At 45.3% G+C, this 12,277-nt stretch overlaps 1 protein-coding gene across 1 annotated transcript in view; it reads left to right on the top strand.

Moving 5' to 3' along the window:
• BSG (basigin (Ok blood group)) overlaps positions 1-4,273 on the top strand; it is a 29,292-nt gene extending 25,019 nt beyond the window's left edge. The window contains exon 9 of the mRNA XM_078670551.1: positions 3,229-4,273. The gene's annotated coding sequence lies outside the window, so the exon portion shown is untranslated. The remainder of the gene's footprint in view (positions 1-3,228) is intronic.
• The last annotated feature ends 8,004 nt before the right edge of the window (positions 4,274-12,277 follow it).

The raw sequence follows: 12,277 nt of genomic DNA, 5'->3' as shown, positions 1-12,277 counted from the left end.
ATGCTTGTGACTCAGCCAGGATGTTGTAGGCTACTGGTGTGTATACACCTGTGGTAGAGGTGGGTCCCCACTTATGATGTGGGATGTACAAATATATTTTAAGCTTGTTCACTAATATTGTAAGCTTGGAGTATCAGCCCGTGACTTACATTTTCATATCATTTTTATGAATTAGTCCTTTCCTATCCTATATAAAAGTTTGTTTATATCTAAATCTAGAGTGCATGTGCAAAGATCTTTGGAAAATGCCGGTCTGTGCAGTGAACAGTGCCAGTCGAGAGTGCAGCAGTCTTGTTGTTTCTAGTGCCCTATCTGAATCTACAGGTCCTCCTTTAATGGGGTCTCAATGCAGTCTGCATCTGCCAGCGCGCTCTTGGGGAGAGGGCATTGGTGAGAAGTTAAAGAACATAAAAAGTGAAGGGTTGACATCCAACAGTTCTATTCTACTTCCAGTTTTCTGAATATTGAAGGAAATCTCTTGCCTTTTCCTGGGATCACTGTAGACTTTTTCTTGCTCAGAAATAAATCTAGGTGTTTCTCATCTAGCCCAGAAAGAGCATCTTAGTAAATCTGCTGGAGATGGAAGGAATGTGTACTTAAGAGCCCCCAATGACGCCCTCAGTGTTTCTTTTTGATCAGTGCCATGAAGGTCACCCTCCGAATACGGCTACTCTGAAGGTTGGCATTTTCGTAATGAGTAAATCTTGATCTGGGTAGAATGAAGCCTGATGCCTTTAAAAGCAGAAGGCTGCTTTCACGCAGTAGTGCTGCACATTTTATTTTTAATCCAGCATTTCGCTTTTCACTTACAGTGGTCTACTTGCTGGAGTCAGTAACCATGACTCTTGTAACCCTCATAAAATCAAGGTAGTCTTGAATGCAATGGAAGATGAGCATTGGTCAACCCAGCAAATCTGGCTTGAATTTTGAGTTTTCCCTTAAAGTGCAAAACAAAACGTTTAAAGGCCTGCTGAAGTGGACAAAAAGCAAAATATTTTATACGAAGACTGCATTTCTGAAATGAATTTAATGTGGGATGATTCGCTGTATTCTGCGATGTAAAATAGTCCTTCGTGTAGTTCAATGCAAGCACTCCGGGAGGTGGAATGATGCAGTCAGTAGTAAGAGGTCAACAAAGGCAACTGGTGTGTGCAGGGCGAAATATACATACTATATGTATATTTTAATGAATTATAGGTGTTGCAGATGCTGTACCATCAAGCAAGTCCAGAAGGGTTGAAGGGGACATGGGCTGAGCACTGCTGAGGTCTGAACCAGAGCAGAGAAGGGGCTGAAGCCTCATTTCAGGAGGCAGCAGTTTTGCAAAACAATGCGCCGTTTTTACGCTGCTGTTTACACAATTTTGAATGTTAATTGCACTGAAAGAGGATGCATTCCTCGGAATTTTCTTTATAGTACATTTAAAATGCGTACTTATTTTATATTAGTTTCCTTGTGGTAGCGTCTTAACTTGTATGTTTCGTCTTTTCATGTTTTTATTCTGTTGTACTGTCGATGATGCAGGACTTTTTTCTGTAAAAGTCAACCGAAAGGGTTCTTGTTTTTAAGGCACAAAATGGACAAGGAGGTGGAGTAGGGGGATTTTAAGTAATTTCCAGAGAATTGTATAATATAGTCCAGTGAGTGAACTGCGATGAAAGTGAATGTGCAAGGCCTTCTCGTGGGGTCCTTGGTGGTGGATACTGTGCGTTATCGCGGATGTCTCAGGGTATCGATGCTTCCGTACTCCAGTAGGTGAACACTCCTTTACATCCTTGCCTCCTTTGTGTCAGTGAGGGCCCACAGTAATGGCTTACTGCAGGCATTGGTTGTGGGTTAAACACCGACTTGTCCCTGGTTTTTGTGGACTTGTGGTGTTGCTTGAACTTGAATTACCCGGTCTGACTAGTTTAGGCTGCTTAGGGTGTTTGATCTGAACCCCCACTTGTTAATTCACAGCCAGAAACACGAAAAAAGGCAATCTTGCTCTGCACTATGGAGAGATTGGAATCCCTCTCCACATGCCCCCCAAAAAGTCTCATCCCTGGGGCTTGGAGAGGTGCGAATGGAGGCTGTCCATTCTTCTCTGGGTGAAGGGAAGCCGGTTTAGTTAATCGCACCCATCCATGCGCAAAGTTGTGAAATGGGCACCACAGTTCTTTCTGTTACAGTGAAACAGATGAGGTTGACTGGACTGACCCCTAAACCAGAGCTGTTAGGCAGCCCCCTATTGTGTCCAGGTGAACAGGACTGCCCCTAAAACTAGAATTGTTTGCCACCACCACCACCTATGGGTTGGTGTGAGGGGGGCTGGTGTCCACGCTAATTTAGTTTGTGCATAGGGGGCTCCCATTGGGTGCTCCCTGTCAGTCGGGCTGTTTTTGAAAATACCTTAAAAGCTGGAGAGCCTCAGTGAACTTAAGTTTAGTTGACTTATAGATGCGGTTCACTGGAGCAAACTTTTGGTAAAAGTCAATAAAACTGTGACCAGTTCCCTGGCAGCGTGTCCAAGCCATGGTTTCATCAAAACCCAAGGTAGGACAGCAGTCACCACTCGGGCCTCCTAGATATGCCTGTCTGTGGCAAAAACAGATTTGCCAACTTGCGTTGCCCATTTTAAAATGGCAACTCTTAACTTTGAGGACCGATTTGTTCTTGTAGCGCTCTATTTAGCACAGTGGGTTGATATTTATTCCTTAAATCGGTCCTGTCTGAAAGACCAGACAGTCTGACCAAGTGCCAGTCATGTGTGAATATGCAGCCCATGGGGTCTTTTTATTTACTAGCCCTGTCCCTCTGCTTGCACTTCACTACTGATCGAGCGCACTCATCTCCTTGGCCCCATGTTTTGACGCTTTGTATAAGTGAGAACGAGTTCACCTTCTAGGACTGCCTCTTGATAAAGTTACTGCTCCCACCCGATAGGAGCATGCAACAGCTCAAGGAGATAAGTTGTTCCTGGGCAGCCACTGACTTCAGTCACTGGAGGTCTTCAGACTTCTTGTCCAAACTGCAGCAAGAAAAGACAAAGCCTAAAGATGTGTTCGCAAAGGATGCGAGAGACGCCTCTTGGTATGCTTTTAATCTTGTGAAGCGTGCTGTCGCTCACAGCTTTGGATATGCTGTACACGTACCTTCACTAATAGCCAATTTAATATTTCTCCGCAGAAGCAGAGTATTGTCACATTGACGTTTTCACCTTTCTAATTCTTGTTCTTCTCTCTCCAGGTGATTCAAGTCTGAAGAAAATCAAAAGGAAACGTCCCGTCGCTTTTAACATACCACCCGAAAAATCTGTTTGCTTTTTTAAATGACACTAACCTCCTTTTTAACAAACCAAATTGGTAGGCTTGTAATAGTAGCACACGACAAGTTGCCATCCGTGAATTCTGCTGCAGTTTTTAGCTGAAGGAAGGTTGTCTCGTCACATCTTGCATGATTTGGTGAGGGGCTCCCTGTCGCAGAACTCATCCCACCCATATCCTCCTTGTATGCATGCGTCCCACTCTAGACAGTGGGGCCAAGTCATTTGTCGTTGTTTGTGTTGCATAGTGATCACAGCAGTCCTTGCCTCAGTCCTAGTGTCTGTGGCCCTTGGTCCACCCCAGCAGAGGATCTGACACACCTGGCATGCGATGAAAGCTATGTCCAGTCTCCTCCAGAAGTGTCAACCCCTCAGTCCTACTGTTTGTGTGTATGTGGCCCATGGTGCGCCTCAGGACAGAAGCTGACAAACTCTGAAGTGGGTGCCCGCCACCATCCAGAGTGTCTTGGTGCAGAATCAGATGTTTGTGTATTCTTGTCAGTGAGATCCCTCTAAACTCTGCATCAGGCATAATGAAGTAATGGGCTGAGTCTAATTCAGTAAGTGTTGAATCTGTCAGATAAGTACAGTCTCTACCTTAAAGGCTGTTTGTAGTCTTGCACTTTCCCTTGCTTAAATGTCCTGTTTTGGCTAAAGACAAATTTTCTGAAGTCTGGTATGCTATAATATTGGTGTCTTTCTGCTGTTGTCAGCTTGGGCAAGGGGATAGGCATAGGCAAGTTGCAAAAATTAAAGGTTGGGGATAGTGAGTGGGAAGCTGAGCTGATAAAGGTGGGTGCAGTGTGCTCTGTGTAAAGGTCATTGACTTCTGTGGAAACCCGAATGGATACGTGTTTTTTGCACGCATGTTTTTTGCACTGTCTCTGGGTGAGTCATACCGTCTGTCCTTGTAATTTACATACAAATATCACTGTTGCAGAGTGGCACAATAAAGATTTATGGATGTAAGCTTTCTCTTGTCATTTTCTGTCTTGAAAGCAAAAAATTATAACCATGTACATCAATGTGAGGGGCAACTTATCAAATGTAAACCAATCTGAGGTCTTGTCACTATGCAGTACAGTGTGAAGATAGTTACTATGATGGTCACAGGCAACCGTAGTAAAGCAGTCACAGACAAACATCTTTCACATCACAGTATCAGACTTGTTAAGTACAAGACTGGAGTACTGGAAGCTTGATGCATTTCTCTTGATTAAAGTTTTACCTGGTTGGACTGCCCTTGCATTAATCTTGGTTTAAAGATGACAACCCCACGTGGTTTGCGTTGTGACACTCTTAATGTTATTGCATGGCGTTAGAAATGGAGGTATTTGGTTGGCAGAGGTATGCACCCTGTCCAAGTTGGGACCACCACTCTAGTGAAAGTAAGTTAGGTACACACTTTAAATTGGCCTGTGCTCATCCTTAGATAGCTTGGCGCAGAGCAGGCAGGCTTAACTTAAGAGGCAAAGTGTAAAGTATTTGTGCAACTCACTCACAGTAACGCAATGTAAAAGACTCCATACAGGTTTATAAAAATAGACCACTGCGTTATCTGCGTAGAACAAGACCAAACTGATAAAAATTGAAGCCAATAAGAATTTTTAAAGAATATATGTGAAAATAGTGCTTAAAAGGGGGCTGGTGCGAGTTCAGGCTGACTGCGATGGAGGTCAGGCCGGCCATAGGACCCAGACCGTTCCAGCTGAAGAATAACTTCTATGGAGCGAGTGTCTGTCAAGAGCCTACTGCCTTGTCCTCAAGCTGTGCAGGGAGAGGGGTAAAGGACCTTTCTCATCATTGAGCTGCACAGGCTGTGGATATGCTGTCAGACAGCCTCTGTCTCTGCATCAAGAAGAATTTCTCACGCAGTCTGGCAATGCATTCGATTTTGCAGAAATCCGCTGCAGAACCCACTTCGGAGGCCCAGGACTGGAGGGGCACCTCAGTTACGGATAAGACTCGGATGAGTCCAGTAGGTTTATTTTGCTTCCCTGAGACTTAAGAAAACAGGAGGCAAGCCAGCAAGTAGCACGGAAGGAGTATGCAGTTCCTGTAGGGTGGGGCAAGGAGGCTAGTTTGGTCAACAGCAGTGGAGTGTGGGTGTCTCCCAATTTGGGAAGTGGGGCCCTCACACACCTATTTGGGTGTCATGCTTCATCATAGGGCTTGCTCCTGGTCAGGCCGGCGCTGCAATGCCCGACGGGCACCCTATCAGGGGCTCTCAGTCAGATCTTTTTCCCAAGCCGTATAGGTGAGGTGCGTGTGAGGAGCCTAGTGGTGTAGATGTGAGGAGAAATAAAATGAGGGGAGGTGGTGCTCCAAAACGGATTTTAGTCTGCGAGCCTACTCATCTCAATCAAAAAACAGAATTGGGATGCAGCCAATCTATAATGTTCGGAGGTGTCTGTGTGTAGTCATGTTCAACATGTTTCTTGCCCTATATGTATAAATTACTTCAGGACCTATATTGATACACTGGTGTTTGGTTATGGAAAATGAACCAATCACTCTGACCTGTCAATGAGGTACCTTAGTTATACTAATCATGGGACCAACCTAGTGAGATTCAAGACCGAGAAAAACGGTACATGAATAAGGTATGCACATACAGTAATAATGCCTCCAAAATGTGATTTAAAAAAATGCCACAAACACGTGCACAAGTGGTTCGTGCAACTCTAGAGGTGCGTGGCCAGACAAACATAATAAGCAGACTTGTGGCACACATGACATACAAAACATACTGCAAACCCTTGCGTTCAAGTGAGATGGGTCCAGTCCTTGTCCTCAGCAGGGCAGAGATGAGCAGTCAGCATTTTAACTCTTCTCGGCCAAGTAGAGAAGCAGTTCCTCAGAACAGCCAGTCAACAGAGTGGCAATTCTTACAGCACAGCTGTCTTTATTCCAGCAGAGTTATTCCCAGGTCCATAGTGAAGTGATTTTTCAGGGCCAGAGCCCCATTATTTACACCCAAATGTGCCCTATTGATGGGGGGGGCGGGGGGGGGGTTCAAAGCAGCTTGTTGAAATGCGTAGGTTCCCCTTTTCATACCCGGCCTGCCGGGCTATCTGTTGGCAGGGGTGGTAGGTAATCAATCCTGTGTGGGGGGGATAGGACAAATCCTATTTAGATGAAAGTGTTAGCTCTCCCTGCCCAGGAAGGCTATCAGAATGAAGACGAGACCTGTCACTCCCATCTTTCCTGTGTACCAAAACTGTAATAAAATTGCAACACAAGACAAATCCCAACACCAAATTTGTGAATAGTAACATTTAATTAACAAAGTACCAAATTAAATAGGGTAAGCCAGATAAATGAATTTTTAAGTGGAAATAGTGACAGAAATCACAATGTCAATGGTCGTGGTGGAACAGGACCTAGGCTCAGATGGAGGCTGACCACGATGGAGCGCGGGTTGGATACACCAACTAGATTTGTTCTTATCCAAGATTTTACCTTCTGACTTTAGTCCTTTGAGTCCCAATGCACCATAGGATGATGATGCTAAAGCCCACTGGACCTCAGTGGAGGCACTTAAATGCTCACAGTATGTCGGGCAGACCGCAACATCAGGGTCCAGTTTGCACTGGTCAGACTAGTACTTCCAAGAAAAGGACTTACGGCTGCTCGTTTCCCTGTACATACACCGGTCAGCCAACTGACCTTGGAGCACACATTTGCCCAGTCCTCTTCTATTCTTTCTCCGGTCCAGCAATGTTCCTCAGTGAATGCCCCGAAGCCACAATTATTCCTGGAACCTGCCACTGGGGTGGAGCCGACTCTTGGGCTAGCCTCAACCAATGGGGTAAAAGTACCTGGGGCCAATCCTACTGACGTTATGCATTTTAATGATGGCAAGTCTTCTGCCGCACTCTGTTTGGAAGCTGGAGGGGGTGTGTGGGGGGATGTTCTCTGGTGATCCTAGCGTCACCCCATATATATAACACAAAAATCTAGTTTGAGGTGGATACTGTACCCATAACAAAGTCTGGTAAGACAGCCGCAGGATCCTTCAGGAACTGGACACTGGATACACAAGAATTGTCTTGGCATCCTGCGATCTCACTTTCAAGTGTACCCCAAGTGTTACATGTGCATTTAACATTCAGGCCCAAAGTACACTTCATACCATATACTGGACTTGCAGGTAAGTTAATATGCCAATTCGATCATCTGTAAACGGGGGCATGGGCACTTTACATCTGAACACTTTACCCCTGCTAACCCGCACTAAAGCCAGAAAAGGTGGATTTCCTACAGACTCGTTCCTTATTCATTCATGGACTGTCAAGTGCATCCTTTATCTTGGTGTTATGAAGGTGCACCGAGCAATCCCACAGAACTATAGATGGCTAGGTTGTGCGAGTTTGCGGCTTGGATAATCGAAGTGCTACCACCATGACAGGTTTGCTTGAAGTGGCAACTTAATAGCACAGTCCAGGGACCACATTTCCCTGGCTAAAGTGCTGACTGCTTGGCAGAAAACGGCTTCTGTTTTAATACGAAGCCTGATGGACAGATAATAGCAGCTTGTAGAGGTCTTACTTGGAGCAGCAAAACACCAGGAGATGGCTTGACCTTTACACCTTGCAGTTGCTCCAAGTGGTCAATAAAACCCTCCTGGAAAGAAGTGCAGGACCAGGCTATAGTTTGTGGGGGACTGGACTCTAAATCCAGAGTATTATGCAATCCATCTGGATGCAAAGCAGCGGTTGAAGGCACTTGGGCTTCTGGACACATTAAGAGTCCAATCCGGTGCAAATGCTGAACAGACCGAGGGTCTACCCTGAGGCAACCGAGCAGATGAACGGTACTTGGGTATACAACTCCAGCGTCCGCCCTTAAGCAAGTGCCGAACAGGCTGAGAGTTTATTTGTTCAGGGTCTGCCCACATGTTATGTTAGGGCATATTTATAAAGCGCACAGCTACTCTGGAGTGACCTGGCGCTGAAAACAGCCATACGTCACCTAACATAGAGCAAAACAGACCACTGTCGAACGTCTCACAGCAAGCCGGGCTGAAGACGGCTGGAATGCCAGAAACCGGTCCTCGGAAGCTTGTTTCCGGTCCAGGGAAGACATGGCTTGGCAGTTCGGGCTGGACTGTTCCCATGAGGCACATGGTCAAGACTGATTTGCATATAGCCATGTCTGAACTGGGGTGGCGGACCACTGTCTAACGTCTCACAGCTGGAAGACCCACGTTTTAAGACTTTCCCTGAGTCAGGAGGTCAGGGCTCTGTCTAAAAGGGAGAGGGAGGCTATTCCACAGCCGTGAAGCAACTACATGTAAAGCGACCAGTGAGTATTGACCCTACTAGACCTGTGTAGGGTCCACCTTTATACAGGGGTCTACCGAGCACCCCCTGTGGCCCTAGTGGGGCGGGGCTTCTTTCCAGAAAGGGTAGCCCCTCGGCTTGTCTGTCTAGTGTGGGTCTTTCTAAAGCAGCTGCAGTGTGTCGCCTACTTTGAGCGGACACATCCCTGACCCCCGACTGAAAAGAAACCAAATAACATGTTTCTCTGCAGTCCCAGCCTGCAGGTGCCTTTCCGGAGAGGGTGGGGCCGCTGAGAGCCCGCCACAGAGCACTGCACGTTTTAGAGGGAAGAGGCAGCAAAGATCTTACTGGAGTAGAGCGGTAGGTTGCTGCTTTTCCCAGTGACCAATGCCAGTCGCTCTTCACATTTTAAGATTCTGCAACGGTCCACGCACAATTGTTAAGTAAAACTTTATATGAAATAATCTGTATTCATTTTAACATGGCCGTTCTCTCTTCGTTTCCCTGAGTAATCACTCAGGGGGTCATTAGGACTTTTTTCCTGCCGTAACTTTTTAAGTATGTAGTTATCGGGGAAAAACATAACCGCGAGGACAGTAAACGTGAGTCCTTGCAGGTGAGTTCACAATGCTGCCATTAAAGGGTCTGATGGAAACCCAGAGCTTTTATTTCCCTCCATCCTGCTTTGAATAATGCGGCAGTCCAAAATTAAAAGCAATATCTAGTACAAATGGTTTAAAATAATTGAGAAGTATAATCCAATAAAAGTACTGCATTTAAACAACAAAATGGCCAGCTTTACTAAAATACTTACATTTGCTTCATGTATTTTTTTTGTATAAACCAAAGGAAAGCCTCTGTGTTGCATTAAAAATGGATTGAATGAAATATGTAGATGTTCATATAAAGCTGCAGGATTCTACAGCAGAGATCTCATCCTCTTGTCAGGTGTATCGTGTTTTTTAGACCTGGCTCTGGTCTTTCTTTTCCCATTATATACAGGACTGCAAGTACCCATAGCTACTTGCTGGAATGGAAAAACGTGCCGTCGTTGTGTACGGTCTAATGGATCATTTCTGGTACGCGTATGGAAGCCATTTTCTTACTTTGTTTTTACAAAGTCCGTTTGTGTTTTCATACTGGTAGGTCTCACTGCAGGAATGTGCCGCAGCGTTGGTTATTTTAGATTCCGAATTAAAATCCTTCCTCGTGTCTAACAAGGTACCAGAGATACCAAGAAAGTGTGGAAGGGGCCCAAACGCGTGATTTTATTGGGCAGGGGATGATGGTGACAGACTGCCGTAAGGGCTTTAGTGCTGAAAGGGGAGTCGTGTTATTGAGAGATGTCCAAAGGAAGTCCATTTGTGTTGCTTGGTAAAATTCCTGCCACAGTTAGGGTAAGTTATCCACAAAGGGTCCTTTAATGTGCATCAGGGAAAATTCCTGCTACGTGAGGCGTGAAATGTCGCACATTAACTGCTGTAAACCATGAAATGTCACACATGCTGCTGTAAACCATGAAATGTCACACATGCTGCTGTAAACCATGAAATGTCACACATAATCTTTCATGAACTTGGTAACCCTGTTTGGCATACTTAAATGAAGACATGGTGCCCCCTGCATCTGCAATAAATGAAAGGGAGGAGTGCTCTAGGGACATGTGATTTATTGTGATCCAAGGAGATAACATTGAAAAGGTGACTATTGCTTACACCAGTGGTATTAAACTTCTTAATGTTGCGTCCAGCGGTTATGTAGAAAAAGAAATAATTCTGGTGCCCCTCAATTTTCTCACAATTCTTCTAAATTGGCAATGTTTGAATATGTCTAAACAAATTTGAACATTGCAGTTAAGCTCTATCACCACTTTTTGCACACACTCACAACCAGGCTATCAATGACAACAGTTGTTAGTGATGGCCCATTACAAGGTGGCTGACTGCTGCTCATGTTTTTAACACTTCAAACAAAGCCTGATGTTTCTCTTGGCCAAAGACTAGGGTCACTTAATTCCCCGCCCCCCCTTGAAGGGGGGGGGGGGTTCACCCCAGTTGGAAGACCTCTATCTTACACTGAATGTGAACCCCTCTATCAGTATTTTTATATAAACCAGGGCTGCTGGAATTATGCAGTATGGAAGGACCAACTTATGTGGCAGGGTTGACTAACATATGTGGCAAGAAAGGGCAAATTATGTAAAATGTCACTTGGTTGACAGTATGACCTCATCATTTTGTCATTTTATTTTTTAACAAGTTAACATTGCCAGGGCAAAAGGTTGACCTAATCTGTACCAGTTTAACATAACAGCTATAGTAAAAAAACTGTGGCCGGTCATCTCCTTTCAATGCATGGCAACGTGTCACTTAGGGGCAGATTTACAAGCCTCTTGCGCCACTTTTGCGTCACTTTTCCCATGTTAAAAGTGACGCAAAAGTGGCGCACAGGTCTTGTAAATCTGCCCCTTAGATTTTAATAACTTTTGATCCGTTTGAGTTGGAATCAAATATTGTTTTGCTACAATCTGCAGCAGATCAGTTATGTAGCAAATGCATGATAATGTGGAAAACCACTTCAGTAGCAGAATCGCATAGTTCCAGTGGCCCCGTCTATTACATGAAACAGAAATTACCCTTATCTCCTTTAGGTCCTCTATGCTGTTTTATTCTATGCAATGTTTCAATTACCACTATCCAGACTATCATTGGTGTCCCTAGAAGTGACCTTCGGGGGGGGCTGCGCACATTAAGTCACAGAAACCTATGCTTCACCTTGAATAAAGCATTAAAGGAAAGGGGACCTGCCAGTCTTGTAATCAGAGCTTGGCGACTGTATGGTGGATTCACGCGAACTGCCAAAATAGAAATAACCTGCTTAATCTTCACTTTTTAAATTTGCATCTGTGACTTCCTTACAATTCTACACCCCTCTTTAGGCGTAAGTGAGGGGAACATTCACTCCGCCCCTAGAGTTGCATTTTGGTAATAAAAATATGAACTCAGCTTGGCTTCCAGTGTACAGCATGCTCATCCCACAAGGATAACTTTTTTCCTCTTTGGTGTTCATGTATCATGGAAACTCCTGCTGATGTCATCTGTATGAGGGCGGCAAAGGTGAAGCCCTTCTACAGGGTGGTTGGCGACTGCGAGGGATTGGCATTATAGCCCCCACTGCCCTTTCTTGTCGGGGCGGCTGCCATTGTTTTGTTATGCCCCTGCCTCGATGCAGTACAGCGGAGGGGAGTGTTACTCTGTATAACATGCAAGCGTCCACCCATAACTAAGGAGAGGTTGAGAGCATTCATTGTGCAGCATCTACTCACATGTAAAGCTAGCTGCGAGTACTGACCCTACTAGACCCCGTGTAGTGTCCGCCTCGATGCAGTACAGCGGAGGGGAGTGTTACTCTGTATAACATGCAAGCGTCTACCCATAACCAGGACAGGCTGAGAGCATTCATTGTGCAGCATCTACTCACATGTAAAGCTAGCTGCGAGTACTGACCCTACTAGACCCCGTGTAGTGTCCGCCTCGATGCAGTACAGCGGAGGGGAGTGTTACTCTGTATAACATGCAAGCGTCTACCCATAACCAGGACAGGCTGAGAGCATTCATTGTGCAGCATCTACTCACATGTAAAGCTAGCTGCGAGTACTGACCCTACTAGACCCCGTGTAGTGTCCGCC

The sequence above is a fragment of the Lissotriton helveticus genome, chromosome 12 (assembly GCF_964261635.1).
Source record: "Lissotriton helveticus chromosome 12, aLisHel1.1, whole genome shotgun sequence".
NCBI lineage: Eukaryota > Metazoa > Chordata > Amphibia > Caudata > Salamandridae > Lissotriton > Lissotriton helveticus.
This window is presented reverse-complemented; position numbering and strand designations above follow the sequence as displayed.